Source organism: Rattus norvegicus, chromosome 18 (genome assembly GCF_021556685.1).
Source record: "Rattus norvegicus strain SHRSP/BbbUtx chromosome 18, alternate assembly SHRSP_T2T, whole genome shotgun sequence".
Taxonomy (NCBI): Eukaryota; Metazoa; Chordata; class Mammalia; order Rodentia; family Muridae; genus Rattus; species Rattus norvegicus.
The window spans coordinates 33,582,041-33,601,509 of record NC_141551.1 but is presented as its reverse complement, the minus strand read 5'-3'; the positions used below and the strand labels follow the sequence as shown (position 1 = coordinate 33,601,509).

General features: G+C 37.8%; 1 long non-coding RNA gene across 1 annotated transcript in view; it reads right to left on the bottom strand.

Annotated features, from left to right (window-relative positions):
- The window catches only part of LOC147999755 (uncharacterized), an 82,757-nt gene that overhangs the window by 17,714 nt on the left and 45,574 nt on the right, over positions 1–19,469 (bottom strand). Inside the window, exon 3 of the long non-coding RNA XR_015642514.1 lies at positions 9,727–9,987. This is a non-coding gene — a long non-coding RNA (uncharacterized LOC147999755). The remainder of the gene's footprint in view (positions 1–9,726; positions 9,988–19,469) is intronic.

The following is a 19,469-nucleotide window of genomic DNA, read 5'->3' as shown; positions in this document are numbered from 1 at the left end:
GTTCGCTCTTTTTTGTGTATTATAATGCTAAGTCTGGGCCACCAAGAACCTGGTTGCCCCAGAGACTAACCTTGTCCCCAAATTACTTCTGATTGGTGAATAAAGATGTCAACAGCCAATAGCTGTGCAGAGGAGACATAGGCGGTCTCAGAGGAGAATCACTAAGGGAAAAGAAGATGAAAGAAAGAGAAGCTGCAATGGGTTAGGTGAATCAAGAAAATGTAGGCCCGAGGAATGGACAATTGGAGTTCAGATCAGCCCAGGTGAAATATAGTAAGTGACAAGTTGGGGTTATTGATAGGAGATAAATTTTCTATGAAAAAAATGAACAAAGACAAATAGAAAATATACAGTATGAGGAGAAAAGAAGTACCAGAAAATGTAATGAAGACAAGTCCAGTGCTCAGAGAGTGAAAATGTTAAAATAAAATGTGATGCTAAATGGAATAAAGGCAACAATAACCTCGGGACAAGACCTCACTCAGCTAAGCTTTCATGTTAGGAGAAGGAATTAAAGAAAAACTTAATCAGTGAAGGAAAACAACAACAACAACAACAACAACAACAACAACAACAAAAACAAAAAGTATCCCACCAATGAGAGAAAGCTATTGTAAACAGAATTGGGAGGGGACAATCTCTAGCCCCATCAAGCAGCAGAATTTGGCAATGTTGGTCAAATAATTCTGGCTTCAGAGTCAAGAATTCAAGTGAGGGGCTGCAGGATCTCTTCTATAGCTAAGGAAAGCCACTGAGGACAGGCATGTGTCAGGGGTGTCCCTGCATGGAGAAACATAAGAACAAATACAAAGATGAAGTCCGGATTGTGTTGGAGATCCAAGAGGTTGGAGATGCCTGGGTCATCGAATACCTGCCAATGAAAGGTGATAAGAGGGCATGGACACAGGCCGAGAGAGAGAAGTGTGTTTTGGTCAGCAAAGCTAAAAGTGGTTGGAGATCTGAAGAGTGCTTTGAAATCAGACATGGTAATCCAGAATTTGAAGTTTGCCTTGCTGGGTTTTTGGTTCAATATTTCCTCACGATGCTTCCTTTCCTCTCCTTTGGGATGGTGACGCATATTCTGTCCTATTGCATGTTGGAAGTATGTGATCTACTTTTGATATTTTGATTTTACATGGGGTTATAGTTATGTCTTGAGTCTTGAAGAGACTTTGAGTTTTGAATCAGTCTTTAAGACTGTATGGGGATATTTGAGGCTGGCCTGAGTATGTTGCACATTATGACATGGCTGCAAGTCTATGGGAGGGCAGTCATGGAATGGAAGGTGGTAGCATGAATGAGAATGGCCTTCAAAGGCTTATATAGGTATGGCCTTGTTAAAGGAAGTACATCACTGGGAGGAGGCTCTGAGATTTCAAAAGTCCATGCTAGAATCTGTCTTTCTCTCCTTGCTTGTGGATGAGGATGTACCACTCAGTTACTGCTCAAGTGCTGTGGAGGCTGCCGTACTTCCCATCATGATGAAAATGAACTAAACCTCTGAAATTGTAAGCAGGCCCCAATTAAATTCTTTCTTTCATAACAATTGTGTTGGTCATGGTCTCTCTTTGTGGCAGTACAACAGTGACTAAGACATACACTTACAGAAAAATGGCCTCATGTAACCTGTATACTGAATTCAAAATATATAAAGTAATAAAACATTTTAGGGAAATAGAAGTTTACTTTTAGCATATTTTCATTTGTATTCAGGCACTCTAAAAGAAATTAATAAAAATAATGATAGTAATAGTGATGATAAATTTAGTGAACATGTACTCTGTACCAAGCACATGAAGCTGAAATAGAAGCTGGTGAATAATAAAAATCACACTGAAATTGGATGTTCTGGGGTTGCAAATTGTTTTGTTTTAAGATGAACAGATTTCAGAGAGACACACTAACTACTAGCCTTTGGCTGAATCTTGGTTCTCACATATAAATCCATCAGCCTTTTCAATGCTTGTCTTACTCATCTGAAAACTAAGAATGATTGAACTTTTTCCTAAGTGTCTATTGACATGAAACACACAGGATAATTTTCTAAGCCATAGAACACAGTAGACATATAATTATATTGAGATCAACTCTTCAATTCACACACGCGTGCGCGCGCGCACACACACAGACACACACACCATTTTACTTCATAATGGGACATTTTGAGAACACAAAAATCTCACACATTCTTGTTTCACATAGAGAAAAATGCCTCACTCATATCACTGATATTTTTCATTGTCCAGTAATTGTGAAGAAAATATATAAACGATAACATAAGCAAGATCCATATTCAAAAGGAAAGGGACAGCGTCCAAAGATATCTGCACATGTTTGCTGTGTGGTGGAAAGCAGTAAATGAGGTGATCCACTAATAAATGTCATTACTTCCAGTAAGTCATTAGATGCTTAAGAGAAGTAGCGTATGTCAGCTTTACTTGTCATTAAATATTCATATTTACTAATGGAAATTGTTCTCACAAATTGGGTAAATTGAGCAACTTACAAATTTATGCCTCAAAAAGAGAAGTTCTGGAACTCCCAGCGAGCAGGCTAATGCTCTAATCATTAACACTCTATTGATTTTATAATTAAAAAGTAGGAAAGTAAATAGAGTGTGTGTTTTAAATGGTGTGATATCTGCCTATCTCAATGCATAGATCACAAGCCTTCTGATGGCAGATACCCATTAGCTATGAAGGATGTGTCTGTGGTTTCATCAGAGGATGCTCTTTCTGTTCTCTGGGGATGACACTCTTCCCTTATGTCACCTATAAGGAAGAAAATGCCAGTAGATTATTCTTGTCATTTATGAGGCAGGGCAGGGTAAGTTCCAGAAAATCATATATTGATGTTACTTTTAATTCTTTTTTTTAGATTCAATTGATAAGATATAATTGCCCACCTAAACATACAAAGCCCAGTACCATCCCTTAAGAACATTGATAACAACCTGCAAATACACAGAGCAAGATCTTTAAGTCAGCATTCATTGACCTGCCACAGTTTCTCTCTCTTGTCTCTTCCTTTCTGTTCTAGCCTCTCCCTCTTCCTTCACACTTCTCTCCCACCCATCCTTCCTTTTCCTCCAATGACAGGCCTCCTTATATCCTGTACCTGCTCCTCACCTGTACTTTACAAATTCAATGGGGAGAAGGTTCTGGAGAAGTAATCTGATTCCTGAGTAGTGACTAGGAAGCTGTACTTGGGGCAGTGGAATTAGGATCAAAATACAGATAACTTCAGGGCAAACCACAACATTTTTCCCCTTTTGTCCAGTTAAAAAGCCTTTTCACTTATATATAAATTGAGTACAATTATTATCATTCTACAATTTATAAAGCATACGATATACTTAACAGGCAGTCCTTCACTATATCTGTCCCAAAATCAACTGATAGACTCTTGAAATGAAGATTTTGAAGGGCTGACCAACCTGTCCTGGCAGAGTTTATCGGTCACTATTCTGCATAATGTGTCGTTTCCTAGACAGTTTTAGTCTACAGATGACATAGGCAGTTTAGTCCAGTGACTGCAGAAACATAAAGTATTGCCTCACCAAGAGGTAGAGATGTTCAAATTCTTTGTGATATCTGCCGAAGGGGAACTGTTACGGGCAGATATGTCTCAACAAAAGGTAAATAACTTTCAATCTCAAATTTTGTGGATTTCTGACATTTTTGAAAACTATATATATATATATATATATATATATATAAAAGACAATCTGTACAGTTGTCTTTATACCTTAATAATATCTTGAAAGTATTCTCAAAAAGTAAGCAATATGTTTGCTATTAGGCCCTTAACTCACATGTGTAACTATTCTCCTGCCCATCCTTCCATCTTGTCCAATGACAAGCCTCCTTTATCTTGTGCATGCCTCACCTGTGATATCATCACATATTTCAAACTTTTTGTCTAATAAGCAACAAAAAAACCTTTCTGTCAAGTATAAGCCAAGTACAACTATTATCCTTTTGTAAGCGAAAGCCTAAAATATATCTCCCACACAGTCCATCACTCTATTAGTTAAACAGAACATTTAGGTTTCCATTCCAGCTTAACAGAGGGTTAAAATCTATACTATATCCTGGCTAGCTTGTATACTATCAGATAACCATCCAATCAAGTACGTATATTCAGAGTTAAACAGCCTGATAGGCTATGAGACTACAGACAGTCTTAAACCCCATCGGAAACCTGAGAGTGACCAAATATCTATACACATAGGAAGAGAACACACAGCACAAGAAGTTTTGGCTGAATTGAAAAGACACAATTGACTACCTAAACATTAAAAGCCCAATACTCATCCATCCCTTAAAATCATTTGTAACAACCTGTAAAGGTAGAGCATGGAAACCTACCCTCACCCTCCTTATTGTTCTGCCACAGCCTCTTTCCTCTCCCTGTCATGTCTCTCCCCCTTTTCCCTTCCCATCTCATCCTCTTTCTTCCAACTCTTCTCCTGCTTATCCTTCCATCTTGTCCAATGATAGGCCTCCTTCTATCTTTACGTGCCTACCCTGTGACATCAAACCACATTTTATACTTTCTGTCTAAAATACAAACAAACAAACAAACAAACGCTTTCTCTCAAATATAAGCTGTGCTCAACTATTATTGTTTTGTAATTAAAACACTAAAATGTATTTCCCACCCACTCCATCACTCTATCAGTTAGGCAGAACATTTAAGTTTCCATTCCTGCTTAAAAGAGGTTTATAATCTGTATCATATCCTGCCTAGATTTTATACTATCTGATAACCGTCCAATTATATATGGATATTCAGAGATAAATATCCTGGTAGGCTATGAGATTATACTGATCATCAATTTGGTGGATTTCTGACGTTTTTGAAAACCATCTATCTATAGAAAGTAAACCGGACTGTGGTCTCCAAACACTAAATGTTATCTTGAAAGTATTCTCACAACCTCTGAGCCAGGATTCTCTTCTTTGGCCCTTACCTCACAGGTGTATTCAAAGCAATAGTTTGTAATGACATCAATAGAAGGACTGGCTCTACATTTTGTACTTTTTAAACATTTTTTGTCAAGTAAATTGTATACGAAAGCAAAGGTATGGTTCTATCTTTGTTACCAAATGAGATTGTGACTCTATAATTCAATCTATTAACTTCCTTCCTGTTAAATTCCACCCATTTCTGAATTCCTCATAAAATAACTTTAGATTAACCACTTTCAGCCCCCCAAAATCCAGGGAATTGGGGCGACGACTCCTCCATAAGTTCTTCAAGCTGTACATGGGCTTTGAGATATCCTTGGGGGTAAAGGGTAGGAAGAATGCAGCAAATGCTGTAGCAGATGTTTCCTGAATGGACCCAGCTGAAAGTGCCTGAGACGAGATTTCCAAGTGGGCACATTCAGCAAAATACAACAATCAAGGCCAAAGTGTAGAATTCAGATAACTCTTTGTTTGATTCTCCTGAATCAATGTTTTCAGGCGGTCTACCTCTATGGCATCTAATCAGAATGAGCTGTGAGGTTTCCGGAGCCTAATTTCACTCATTAGAAACACAAAGGCAACATATTTCTCCCAAAATACTGTGTTCCTTAGTGTGTAACCAGAAAAGCTTGTATCTTGCACTCTCTCCCAGAGTAAAAATACACCCAACAAACTCAAAGTCACACCCACTATGAAGGTTAACCAATCTTTTAAAGTGGAAGTTAGATAAACAATGAGCCGGATATGCTTTTGTTCTCTATGATAACAGGAATTGACCCCAAATTCCCACGGAACCCACTTTAAGAGATTCTGAGCTTCCTGTTGTGGTAAATACCAAAAGTAAACACACACCCTCGCTAGGCGGGATCGACAAGTCCTTGAATTTGGTGGGGTAATTCATAAAACAAACTAAACACCTTCTATCAACTCTAATACCAATAAGGAAGGTATCAACCCAGGGCATAAGCCTAAAATATATTCATCTGTTACGCTCTCTACCCGGAGCCACAGATTTTTCTTTAACCTTAATAACTTCTATTTTATAGGTGTGCCTCCCATTTTCTCACACTGAGATCCTGTTCTGAGGGAACTCACAGCACAAGAAGCTTTGGCTCAATTGAAAAGATACAATTGCCTACCTAAACATTAAAACCCCAATACTCATCCAACCATTAAAATCATTTGTAACAACCTGTAAAGGTACAGCATGGAAACCTACCCTCACCCTCCATATTGTTCTGCCACAGCCACTTTCCTCTCCCTGTCATGTCTCTCCCCCTTTTACCTTCCCCTCTCACCCTCTTTCTTCCAACTCTTCTCCTGCTTATCCTTCCATCTTGTCCAATGATAGGCCTCCTTCTATCTTTACGTGCCTCCCCTGTGACAGCAATCCACATTTTACACTTTTTGCCTAATATACAAACAAACAAACAAACCCTTTCTCTCAAATATAAGCTGTGCTCAACTATTATCGTTTTGTAATTGAAAGACTAAAAGTTATCTCCCACCCAGTCCATCACTCTATCAGTTAAACAGATTTTAAGCATCTGTTAAGCTGGAAAGGAAACCTAAGTGTTTTATCTTATATTCTGGCTAGCTTGTATACTATCCTATAACCAGCCAATAAAGTACGTATATTTAGAGTTCAACAGCCTGATAGGCTATGAGACTACAGACAGTCTTAAACCCCATCGGAAACCTGAGAGTGACCAAATATCTATACACATTGGAAGCCTAACACGGCTCCTAGTACCGAGAGGTGGTAGAGACAAATCTCCACTACCACAGTCCTCTGTTCGCATCATGTGAGCTCAAGTCTTCAGCCTTCTGGCCCCACATCAACTGACAGACTGTTGAACTACAGATTGAAAAGGGCTGATCACCCCACCTTGTCAGGGCTCATCAGTCAACTCTTCTGCATAATTTGTCCTTTTCTGGACAGTATCAGTCTGGAGATGAAACAGGCAGGTTTGTCCAGCATCCTCCTAGCCACAAAGTATTGACTGGCCTGGAGGTAGAGATGTTCAAATTCTTTAGGAAAACTGCCGATGGGGATACTGTTAGGAGCAGATGTTTCTCATCAAAAGATAAATAAGTATGGATCTCAAATTTGGTAGATTTCTGACGTTTTTGAAAACCATCTATCTATAGAAAGTAAACCGGACTGTGGTCTCCAAACACTAAATGTTATCTTGAAAGTATTCTCACAACCTCTGAGCCAGGAATCTCTTCTTTGGCCCTTACCTCACGGGTGTATTCAAAGCAATAGTTTGTAATGACATCAATAGAAGGACTGGCTCTACATTTTGTACTTTTTAAACATTTTTTGTCAAATAAATTTTGTAGTGAAGCAAAGTATGATATTTTCTTTGTTATCAAATCGGCTGAGTATTATTTAGTCCCTAGTTAGGTCAGGAAGGATGAGCTGCCCATGCAGCTTTCCTCACTGGGATCACAAACTGTGTGGTGACCCGGGAATTGGTAAGAGCATTGACATGCTCCTCAGAGACTCTGGTTGCACCCCAGGTTTTTTCTAAAGCTTATTTCTCCAATTTCCTTTGGTGAGATATCTGCTTAAAGGTTTTCCTGATGACTTTTCTCTGTCGGTCTTCTCTTTCTAGGAAACTAGTACTTAACCTCCCATATTGTTAATTTTTAGCTATTATGAGTCCACGGGGTATAACGTAGGTTTAAGTCAGTTCACAATGAAGCTTTGTATTAAGCTTGTGGTATGAACCATGTGCATTAGGTCCAGTAAGAGAGAAATTGAAAGCATTTATTTAAGTATAAATGTTTTTCTGTGTCTCGTTCTCTTTTCTCTCCTTTTTGCAGTGCTGGTACAAATACTCCTTGGGCAGAATGCAGAATTTATTTGATAACCATAAGGGGAGGTTTTGCTTGAGTTTGAAGACGCACAGAAAATTTTGTGCACTGAGATTTAAAAATAAAACTAACAAAACAAAAAAGAAAATCAAAAGCCTTGAGCAAATATTCTGTGGCCCCAGATCCAGGTATACCTGAGGTTAAACTCTACAGCCCTGATGGTTCACTCACATAAATCTCTCTAAACTCTAAACTCACTATAGACTCTGTGATATGGAGCTTCTGTCATTTGCAAGGCTAGCATCTTTAAGCAAAGTCTTAAGTATCATAAGTATATTTTGTCAACAAGATAGCTTATAGAGTAGCTTCCAGAACTTCCTTGTAGGAAAACTTGGTTAAAGTAAACATTCTAATGTATTTAAATATAGATGTCATCTTACAAAGTATTTTTAGTTATTCTTTGACTAAGGCATTTTCTCATCTGCCTTAGTTAGGAGTTTATTGCTGTGAAGAAACAACATGGCCATGGCAACTCTTAAGGAGGAAAATATTTAATTAGAGCTGCCTTATGCACAGGAAGATTTGCTGAGAGTTCTATACTTTGATACAGACAGCAGAAGGAGACTGTGTACCACACTTGGTGGAACTTGAACATATGTGACTTCACAACCCTTTACCACTGTGACACATTTTTTCCAACAAGGCCACATCAACTCCAACAAGGCCGCACCTCCTAATAGTACCATTCCCTATGGCCAAGCATACAAATACATGAGTCTATGGGGGCTATTCCTATTCAAACCACAACATGATCTGTTCTATAAAATTCTATTGCAAATAAATGCTCTGTTTATTAGATACTGCTCTGCTTTAACAGATCTGACAACTGTTTACTTGATGATTTTTCCATTCCCCCACAGTCTTTTGAATGGTAAAATGCTCCCACTAAATCCAAAACCTCAGGAAGGTTCTAGAAATAAAAATAGAGGTGAGATCTTATACAGCAATTAGTAGACCAACTATTGAAGTCTGAGGAATCTGTAGCAGTCAGGCTGACAGAATATTATGATACAATAGTAGAGATCTCATGTACTATCTGAGAATGTGACACGTGCTTTTCCTTTTCCTTCTACCCTTTGGTTTTAAAGTGTATATATATATATATATATATATATATATACATATATATATACATATACATATATATATGCTTTAAATCATATAAGTATATATATATATATGTATACACACACACACACACTTTCTTTACTGTGCCATGTTCATTCCATTTGGATGTTTAAAATATATAGTTACTCAAGTGACTATAATTCATCCTACAATATATGTTACATCTTTCAAAGAATATGTATAGAAATGTCATAGCTTTCACTTAGAACTTGACTCATATGAATCAAATAGAAAATAGCCAACACTTGAATCACACACATCAAGCAATTTTGTAAAGATATGTTTAAAAAATAGTGCTACCTACAAAATTTTAAGTAAATGACCATGTCATGAATGTTGTACATGTCTAATCTGAGTCAATGTTAAATTCTGAGCATTAGATTCCAAAGGGCACAAAGTGTGTTGTAAACAATAACAATTTCTTGAAAACCAGAGAATTCTTAGATTGTGGGTTAGATTTTCCAGTTTTTTAAAAAAATTATCTGCAGTCATGGGGGGTAAAGTAATTGGATTGAGCATGAAATAATCCTCACTTCTAACTTGTAAAGTTTTTAAAACTTTACAGAAATTATTCTCTTGTGTAGCTCAAAATATAACTTTGTTTCTGTAGAAAATTGGTACTGAATATTTCAAGAAACCACTGCTGAGTTGAGAGTTATTTCATATGATCTTGAATAATCAAGACAGAACACTTCGTGATACCATAAGTCTATCATGAGAACCAAATTATATAAATATATACCTTTTTAGTAGAGCCTGGGATGAAGAACTTATCAAACAATGTGAAATTTTCGTTTGCCTTCCTGCCTCTAGACACCAAACTGGTGACTACAGTGGCTAGAAAACTACTGAAGTCTGAGGATTCTGTAGTTGTCAGGCTGAAGAACCATTGTGATGTCAATATTCTAAGGCACATGTCATCTGGCAAAGTGACATGTGCATTTCGTTTTCTCTCCCTGTTGCTTGAGAACATAATTTTTGCAGACAGGTTGAACCACAAGATCTGTAATGAAAAAAAAAATAAAGAAAAATTCTCATTTTCAATGTGCAAATTCTGCACTCTTTAAGAAGACACAATTAATTTTCCCACCTCCTCTTGTTATAACAATAACAACAACAACACACACACTACTTATTTTCTCTATAATTTTCTAGCTATAATTTTGGAGCAGTTTCAAATAGATTTTCTCTTTAAATTGTCACTAGAATAAATAAACAGAATAAACAGTCATTTGAAAACTGAACTTGAATTTAGACCTTCCCTTGTACATCTGAATCCATCACATGGTCATTTAAAGGAATAATTCATGTTCTTCCTGTGTTCACACATAGTAAATTTGAAGCTATACTAATTTTGTGGCATAAAATTCAAGTTTTAACTATCTTACTTGGAGAAATGCATGCACACTAAAGTTTTATAATTCTGTTCTTGCTTAGGAGAAAAGCCCATAAGCATGGTATGATCTATGGCAGGCATGCATTGGCTTTGAGACGTGGATAATCACACTTAAATATGATTTATTTGCTCCAATTTACCTGATAGTAAAGGATTATTTTAATCACTATAAGCATTTTACACAGATGCGTTTTTTAAACTTTACTTGCACATTAATGTATGAATGCAATGCTATTTATCATATATAAACACTAACGATTTTAATGACTGTTTTTAAATTTAATTATAGACTATGACCTTTGTCTAATGAGAGGATAGTGGATCAATATTAAGTTGGAAAGGCTGGGCTACTATTTTATACTTAAAAAAGAAGAAAAATAGTGTTCCTATGCTTTTTTCAAGTATTTCATTCAATATCTTGAAGCTACTTGGCCAGACTTTTTCATATTGTCCTAAATTAGGAGTGCTCATGTTTATTTTAAACTTCTTTTTGCTTTACAAGCATAGTTATTGTGCTAGATCCATGGTTTAAGAGCTGTGTCCAAAGATGAGGTCTGTGATGCAGTCATAGGCCCCAGTGACTTGAGGAGTTGAAAGCAATATTCAGTTACTTAATATGCTTCTTTTCCAAGTTCATAGGTCAGATGGGTTTTATTATGCTCCCAGTACTTTCTGGGTTCTGGCAATTTTTCCATATACTTTGGGTTAAAATATTCAAGCCTAATAGTGAAACTATGGAAAGTTTTCTTTCCAGAGAGAACTGTTAGTTCACTCAAACGATGGCCTCTGATTCTGGCTAACTTATTTTTATTTACTCCGTTCATTAGTTCAGTTTACAATTGCCACACATTGCACTACTGAGTGTAATGAACCAGGATTGCCATCCTTCAGCCCATTATTGGTCAGTCTATTTACTTCTGCCCTTGAGCCTATGTGGAAGGATCCACTGCAAGCTTTCGCAATTTTAAGAAGATTATTTTAGTTCCCATGCACTTAAAAGGACTTTTAGTTTACTGGATGATGCATACACTATTACAAGTTTTATATACAATGTTCTGCTGTTCTCAGTCAAGTGCTCTACACCATGAATGTGGGGATTATCTTATTACTTGTGATTACCATAACCTATTTTCTCATAGGAGATAGTCTCACAAATGGCATAAGATGACCATGCCTTTTGCTAAGTTACTACTCTAATCTGCAGCACACGTCCTCTGATTTCCCTCATTAGGAAGAAGTGTAAATATTTACATTGACCCCAGAATAACTTTAGAAGAGGAAATCTTTCTCCATGGGCCAGCTGTGACCTCAACCATTCATTGGATTTCATTAGGCAATGTAGCAATTATGATCAGTAATGCTTAGGATGCTAATTGGACCAGGCCATGCAGGTGTGAGCAATTGTCTTCCATTGGTGAGCGTGGGCTCTGTAGGAACAAGAGCTCACACAGAGCTGTTCAGTGAATTGCAAGACATGCCAAATGACTGTCATCATGGCTAATGAAAATCGGGTAAATCTCTCCTAATTACTCAGATTCCTGTGTGGTGAGCTTTCCACTGATAATGAGATATGGCTTCAAAGACTAATGCTTGGAGAACCTGCTCAGCCTTTTTCAGTTTCATAAAATAATCACAAGAAAGAGAGATTTGATGTGATATCAAGGCCATGAGAACACTAGGTAAAGTTGAATTTAAAGCAATGTTTCAGTTTTCAAAAGTCACACAGTACTTATCAGAAGCAAAGCCCATGTCAGTGCCTTTGGCTTCTGTATTAGCTAGGAGGGAAACTGAAGTAGAAGTTGATAATGGCTCCGCAGCACTCAGGCTTATCTTCAAGGAGGCATCCCTTGCAATTCACCATTTTAGGTTAGCGACTTTCTTTCCTATCAACATCAGGATGAAGGTGATGCAGCTGTTTCTTGAATTTATTAAGAATAAAAAGTGACTCTGGTCATATATTTTAGAGGAGAACCTACAGCTTCCATTTTACTAAACCAAACTGCATTCTAAATATTTGTTCCTTGTATTACTTGGCGTTTTACTGCTGTAAATAGACACCATGACCAAGGCAACTCTTATAAGAACAAAATTTATTTGAGGTTGGCTTACAGGTTCAGTGGTTCAGTCCATTATCATCAAGGTGGGAGCTTGGGAGTATGGTGCAAGAGGAGCTGAGAGTTTTACATCCTCACTTGAAATCACAACCAATCAAAGTACACAGTCTAGTAGTGGAGTCCAGTCCAATAGATACAGCATAGCTACATCTACAGAACATTTGTACCTAAGGCTCAGGGTTCATTGTGGATGGAGAGATGGGAAGATTGTAAGAGTTAGACGAACAGTAAGTTTGCTGTGAGACAGTGTCTCTAAGAATGTAAGAATCTATACCCATGAGTTCTCACCAACTTAGCTGCCTAAACATGGCTTGAATAAGGATGACAGCAACACACATGCTAATGTGGATGGGCAAGTAGTTATGGGTAGGGGTTCACTATGCTTTAACTGTGGACAAAGAACTACAGGTAACTCAGAAATGCTGAGCGTGAAATAGTTTTCCTCAACAAGGGCCCACCAATTGTTTATCCAATACCAGAGTCAGTCATGAAAATAAATACATACAAGTAACATTATGGAGACTTGGAATTTATATATTTATTATTAATGTTATTTATATATTTATAACAATATATATTTAAATTATAACACATTATATTATAAATAATGCTTATACTTTATACATTATCTCTACATACTTATATAATGAAATATAGTCATTTATAATTAAATAATATAATAAATATATATTTATAATAAATATATAGTATTAATATATTTAGAATATATGTATGTGTATGCATATGTGTTTGTAACTACAATTATTGAAAAAGCTCATGAACTATAAAAAGAGCAAAGTATCAAGAATATGGAGGATTTGGAGGGAAAAAGGGAAGGATAATGATGTAGTTATATAATTCTCTCAAAATAAAAGGAATAAAAAGTAAAACTAAAACAAAAAAATCACGAAATAATTAAAAGCAGCTTCCTAAAAAACTGAGACATTGGTATTGCAGTAAAATCCACAGTCATGCCCACAGCATAGCCACACTGTGCAAAGTGTGCTGCATATGTTTATGCAAATGTCAGATGAATCTTTGAGGCCATCCCACCCATGAGTGGTATTAACATAATTTTACAAAAGAAAAATATCAAGGCTCAGTGAAGACTCATTTAAGTCACGTGGCTTAGAAAAAGCAGAACTGAATCCAAATCTATTTTTACTTAAATGTCTTGCCTTCTTTCTTTCCCCAGGCACTCAATGCCTCTCATAGAGGGGTACGGATGGTATCATGTATTTGCCAAGTTTTACTCTGAACTATCTTTGTAGGTATTCAAAGGATTTTAATAAGGGTCAAAGATACTAACAGTAACAAAGCTATCATAGATTATTGCTAGTGCATGCATTCTGATACGTTTCAACTTCAAGTCTACTCCTGCATGAGTAACTTTGAGCATGTGATAAAATTTCCCAAGACCTAGTTACCACTATATGTCTTATGATGTGACACTGTGAGGATTGGTTATATCACCCTTGTGATGAGGGTTACATGGTGATGAGTGTTGAGGTTTGGATTTTGCTCTCTATTGTAGAGCTAAGTGTGGGCTCCAAGACCTGGTTGTCCCAGAGACAAGAGACTCCACAGGTATACCTTGGCTCCAAGTTATTTCTGATTGGCAAATAAAAATGTCAAAAACCAAGGGCTAAGCAGAAGAGACATAGGTGAGGTTTAGATTTCCTGGGCTTGGGGAAGAAGAGTGCAGAAGGAAGGAAGAAGAAGCTGCCATGGGTTAATCAAGACAATGTGGCCTTGAGGGCTGGCCAATTGGAGGTAAGAGCAGTCCAGATGAAACATAGCAAGTAGTAACTCAGGTCTATCCATGGGAAAGTAGATTCAAATAGCATAGAGAGAAGATATTTGCCCAGCTCTTGTGCTGTGTAAGGCTTATTGTAAATATAAAAGTTGGGTGTGTCCTTCATCTGGGAACTTGAATAGCAAAGGCAAAAATCTCATGTCCAGATTTAATACTTTTTAACGACAGACAAGTACGTCATCTGCTATCTTGAGATGTGTCCTAAGTGCCAGTCATTCTCTGGATTGCTTCTATGAAAATGCTTGCATTTATTTGCTCTTTGTGTCTTGTGATGAAGGCAAAGTCTCTTCTGCTTCCCCAGACACTAGAGGAATCACTACAGGCAGAATTCCCTCCATTAACATTGTTCCTCGACTTAATTCATATGAACTGCAGGTCAGAGAGCTCAGATGCTAGCCTTGGTCTTTTACATACCAGCTGATGGACGAGGTCACTCAGTCACTTAGCACATCTGAGTCTCTGTTTTCTTTTATGGAAAGTGGGGCTAATGATGTTGATCATTCTCCCACAGAGTCAAATAACCAGAAGCTGTGGCTGATAAGAAAGCGGTTTTAATAATTATACCTGTAGACAAGCTATACCAAGTCAGCATCCACTCCTCTTTGTTAATACACTGCCAGGTTCCCAGTGATTCTTAAAGGGATCAGGTGAGTGCTTCCTTCCAGAGCCAATTCCTTAGCAGAGTGAAAAAGATAAAGAATGAAGACAGCAAAAACATGGTAGTCGTAGCAGAGTGAAAAAGATAAAGAATGAAGACAGCAAAAACATGGTAGTCGTAGCAGAGTGAAAAAGATAAAGAATGAAGACAGCAAAAACATGGTAGTCGTCTAACTCCACAGCAGCCCCTTCATGGGATAGGGAATTTTTATTCCTGTTGACTGTCCTGTTCTGGAGCTGAAGCTGGAGCTCACAACTGGCAAGGGACTCTTTGACAGTTTATTCTCCAAAATGCTTTCTTTTCTGACAGCTGAGTTCAATTCTGTTTATTGAAGTCATCAGCTGCAAATACATAAATGTTTGAATGCATATTTACTTTATTTCAAGATGCCATACAATTTATGTGTATCTTGAATTCTTCAGTGGCAAGGAAAGCATTTCTCAGATGATTTACATCAGTATGGTGACACATACACTTAGGTGTACACACACAAGAACACACACATACACCACACACACACATACACACACACACACACACATACACCACACACACACATACACACACACACACACACACACACATATTGATAGGTCAGATGAATCTTGAGGAAGGGAAATCAGGAACAGAATGCAAGAAGAATGTGCTACAGTGGAGAAAGTGGAGTCTGCACATTATCAGATTTAATAAATTAGAGCAAGACAGTGATGGCAACTGAGTATTTTAGGTGTATAGTCCTTAGGAAGAAGCAGGGAAGGATGCCAGAGGAGCCAATTCTAAAATTCTCTGGATTGCTTCCGTGAGAATAGTTGGATGTATTTGCTTTATGGTGTGAGAAATCTTTAGCTTGGGCTGTCAGCTAATTTCCAAAAGTTGCAGGCAGTTCCAGGCTTGCTGTGAGTGGGAGGTTTGCAGGAGAATAGCAGAGCAGCCGTAGGGAGAGGCTCTCTGAAGTTGTTCTGAATGTACCTCTAATGGGCCGTTATCGTCCAGAGATTCTGTTGCTTGCTACTTATAGCTGGTGAAAAATTAGCTTGCATCTTAGAGGAGGAACTTGTCAGTTTGGCTCCTTTTCAAACTCAACTTTACTAAATAGTTAGTTTTCAGGTTTCTTCTTCTTCTTCTTCTTCTTCTTCTTCTTCTTCTTCTTCTTCTTCTTCTTCTTCTTCTTCTTCTTCTTCTTCTTCTTCTTCTCTTCTCCTTCTCCTTCCTTCCTTCTCCTTCTTCTTCCCCTTCCCCTTCCCCTCCCCTTCCCCTTCTTCCTCTTCTTCACTACTAAAGTAGGCAAATCTGAGCTGACAGCTATGATTAATAGATTAATGATCACTGCTCCCCATAATGTAACCTTGGGATCATTGTCCCCAAAGAGCTAGGCATTATCTTCAGGGTTAGGTAGATGTAAGAGTGGTTTTCAAGCAGGCACAGAGGAAGTGAGAAGTCAGACTGTTTCATGGAAGACAAAGAAATGCCCTCCAACAACTTTGGAAGCCATTGATTTGACTTGAAGGTGGCACTGGCTTAATTGGAAGACATCATTATGATTATGAACTACAGGAGCACTAAGTCTGTTAGCATCATAGCTCTTCCAGTTTCACTTCTGTTTCTATTATTCAAGGAAAGCACAATTACTCACATTTGACTGCTACTGGGGTCGAGTTTAATGATTTAGAGTTGCACCTTGCATGACCCAACTTTTAGAGCTGTGTGTGGATATACTGGGCTGACGCATGTCTGCTCAGTTCCTTTGTAGCTCCATTAACAAGGGCAGTTATGTAATGCTTACATCCCAGTTCCTCATTTGGAAAATGAGGATAATAACAGCACCCAACTCATCATTGTTTTATTATAGAAATCACTCTAGTGTCTGTGACAGGTTTAACAAGATACAGAGTACATACTTAATAAGTGTGAACTGCCATCACTAAGTCATGCAGACAGATAAACATTTGAGGATGAAAGCTATGCTGATGGTTTATTTTTCAAGTTGGCAGAGGTTTGGCAAACTATGGTCCTGGATGCAAATGTAAACTGCTCCATGTTTCTGTAAATAAAGTTTTATTGGGCCATAGCTACGCTCACTTGCAGAGACATTGTCCATGATTTCTTTCTATATAAAAAAAAGTTAGCTAGTCAAAGCAAAGATCCTTTAGCCTGTAAGCCTAAAAATTCACTGTTTGGACCTTTGCATGTGAAGTGTGACCCCTGCTGCTTATCAAGAAAACCATTCAAGGTTCACAGTTTATATAATTTACATTTAGTAACATACTGACTACATTGTAATTTGGTTAATCTTTTCTCTACTGATAATGAATAGCTATTTAGGAGATCCCTATTTTCTCATTCATAAATAATTATGCAGTGGATGATATATTCTACAAAGGACTATATTTCTAGAATGGTCTTTGACATGTGAAGAACTTAAGGGCAACTATTGGGGGTACACCAGCTGATGTGATTGCAGATTTGCTGATGGGACACCGCGAAATTTCTCAACACTGAAGCTGTCAAACCTGAGTACAGAATTAAGCTGTCAGTTCTAATTTCCTACAACAAGGTTTATCATTAATTATCTTCTTTGATCTAGCCAGAGTTTGCAGTCCCCAAAGAAAAGAACCACAACACTGAAGCTCAAGGAATTGACTACTTGTCAGATGTAATTAATTATCAAGATTCCTAGCCGTTGTGGGCAATCCTATGGCTGGACACTGCTTCCACCTTTTGAGTAGGTGATGCTGCATTTGGACTATAGAGTAAACTGTATGAACAAAGTCATCAGGCATAATGTAACTCACTATCTGGCCTGTATCCACCGTTATCCTTATAAAGCCTTACAAACTCTGGACAACTATTCTATAGAAGGCAATCTTAGCACTAAAGTCCAATACTGTTATAGAACATGACTCCATACAAAGATTTGAGTCTAGGAGTGTTCTGATTTATCCTTCATTATCCTTTAAATCACGGCACCTCCAAAGATACAGCTGATGAATCCCCACTACTGTACAAGATGCTAACATGTTGTTAATAGACTGTATGAACTCTCACTGTGCCCCAACAGTATGCTAAAACCAGAGAACAAGATCTCATGTCCAATCAAAGATCTGGACCTTGAAAGCCTACATGGGTCTGGCAAGATATATTGGTAGAAAACTGGGATTCAGTCTGCAGAAAGGAACTGATTCTTAGCTCTGGCTACACCATCCTACCTTCTCAGTGGAAATCAGAAAAACAAATCTTCATGTGGAAGTGCCCCAAGGTCTAGAGCCACAAAACACAAAAAGCACATGTTGTAGACCATTTGGAATTTTTTGATGTTTTTATTCACTTTGTAAACCATAAGAATATATCCACAAAGTCTGAATTATAATAATTATTATGGCTTAGAAATGGAGCATTTATGAAGCCAACCATCAGACTAATCACAGGGACCCCAATGGAGGAGTTAGGGGAAGGACTGAAGGAGCTGATGGGGCCTTATCAATTGGAGGGGGAGTCCTTGGTTCTGTGAAAGCTTGATGCCCCAGTGTAGAGGAATGCTAAGGGGGTAAGGTGGGAGTGGGTGGGTGGATGCGGGAGCACCCTCATAGAAGCAGGGTAAGGGGAGGATGGGATAGGGGGTTTGCAGAGGTGAGGAAAGGGGCTAACATTTAAAATGTAAATAAATAAAATATCCAATAAAATTATATTTGCATTATTACATCAATTACATTATGTATATGAATATTATATTAACATTTATTGTGTGCCTTCAAATAAAAAAAAGAAATAGGGCATCTACAACTAAGCTCAAGATTTCCATCAGACAGAGTTCCTACAGAATGACAGCGTTTCCAGAAAGTATGAGAAAGTGTATGTAAAGTACTTTGTACAGTTCTTCATACCGTGTAGGCCTTGAGTAGATGCTAATTAATATAACATAAAATGTAAAATAGAGATGACTTTATGAAAAATAGCATGAAATTTATCATTGATCTAGAGTTATTTTATTCTCTTTTAGGTGTTAACATATGTAGGACTGAGAGTTGCTTGCAGGATTTCTATCTCCTACATAGCCACTGGGAAATCCTGCAAAATTGTCATTCTGTTACTGGTTCTGATGCGCTAAGAGCCAGAGAACTGGACATTCCCCAGTACAGATGGAGCCTGGGAATATGATGATTTAGTGCTTTATTTTTAATAAAATCACTTTATTCTAAGTAGATCACAAGAAAAACACCCCACAGTCCTTTAAGGAACCGCTCACTCACTTGCCTACTCTCAAACTTCCTACATCTCCATGAAATCCCATGCCCTTACCATAGCTATTGCTGGACCTTCAGTTAGAATTTATACGTCCACTACCGGTTGTTCTCCCCTCCTGCCTCTTTCCCCTCTCCTCCCCTCCCATCCTCTTCCCCTCTTCCCTATCCTCTACCATCTCTTCTTTCTCCCCTCCCCCTCTCTTCCCTCCTCCCACTCCTGTAATAACCAGGAAGTTAAATTCACTTATTTACCTTAAAAA